This window comes from Cornus florida, unplaced genomic scaffold, assembly GCF_030987335.1.
Source record: "Cornus florida cultivar Cherokee Brave unplaced genomic scaffold, ASM3098733v1 CherokeeBrave_3.0.0_Hap2_Chr05, whole genome shotgun sequence".
Lineage (NCBI taxonomy): Eukaryota > Viridiplantae > Streptophyta > Magnoliopsida > Cornales > Cornaceae > Cornus > Cornus florida.
In genome coordinates, this window is record NW_026775575.1 from 35255491 (window position 1) to 35256737 (window position 1247).

The window sequence follows — 1247 nt, forward strand, 5'->3', positions numbered from 1 at the left end:
GATATTCTCCAAAATATAAATATGATGATACAAATTATTTTTCGGTAATGATCATACAAATTAAGTTTAATAATAATATGTGATAGAAACTATTTCTAAAAATAGTGTATGATAGAAACTCTTATGTGGTAGAAACTCTTTCTCAAAATAAGATAAACCTGAAATATAAATATAATGAAACAAATTATTTGTTGGTAATGATCATACAAATTAAGTGCAATCAATAATTAAAATCATAATTCCAAATTAATTTGATTAAGTCACTATTTTAATTGTTATACATTTTCTGCTTTAATTAAGTTAATATATTAAAATATTGAAATTCAATTATTGATATATTTTGATGTAGAATTATTGTTATGTATTTATTGAAATAAATTATATATTTCATTCTCTATTTAGATTTGCTTTTATTGAATTTCAGTATTTCTTAGTTTAAATTTTGTTAATTTGAATTTGAATTTTATTAGCTAATTTTGAGTTTTATAGAATTTATATCAATTAATAAATAAATACTGAAACTCATTGCACAAAGGCTGAGAAAGTAGTACAACACTTGATCTTAGCCAAAAAATCAAAAAAAAAGTTAGCCAAAAGACTGATCCAAAAAAATTTAGTACTACACTTGATCTTAGCCAAAAGGCCAAGAAGGTGTGATTATTATTTCTTTAACTCCATAGTTTTATAAGGGACTTTCATGTAATCATTTTTATTTTAAACCAATGTGGGACTTTGTAATTTGAATTAAACTCTTTTTATATTTTGTCAATTTGAATTAATTTTAATTTTAATTTTAATTTTATATTAGGTAATTTTGAGTTTTATAGAATTTATATCAATTAATAAATAAATACTGAAATATTGAAACACTGAAACACTTTACACATTTAATAATAATATAGATATATAAATTGTGTCGGTTTGACAATGGATTATACCTAACGGGCAATGCAACCTGAATTCTAAACGACATTCATAGCAACTCCAACAGCCCAAAATTTAGAGATTCTGGGCCTTTTGTAGCTATGGACTACTCCAATAGAGTCTCCAAAAAATGGACCCCATGTTTTGGGTCGCGGAATGGGTAGCCCTTTTTGGCAACCCACTTAGCGATTGTAGGCTTCTGACGTGCGGGCCCACCCATTTTTTGGATTTTTAACTTTTGTAGCCCAGCAACACTGTAGCACAGAATACATTTAAGGGCATGTTTGGCAATAAAAAAAAAATTCCAAAAAATGATGGTCACA

General features: G+C 26.1%; 1 pseudogene; it reads right to left on the reverse strand.

Moving 5' to 3' along the window:
- Nucleotides 1-519: 519 nt before the first annotated feature.
- On the reverse strand, nt 520-655 carry LOC132310537 (U2 spliceosomal RNA; annotated as a pseudogene).
- Nucleotides 656-1247: the final 592 nt, after the last annotated feature.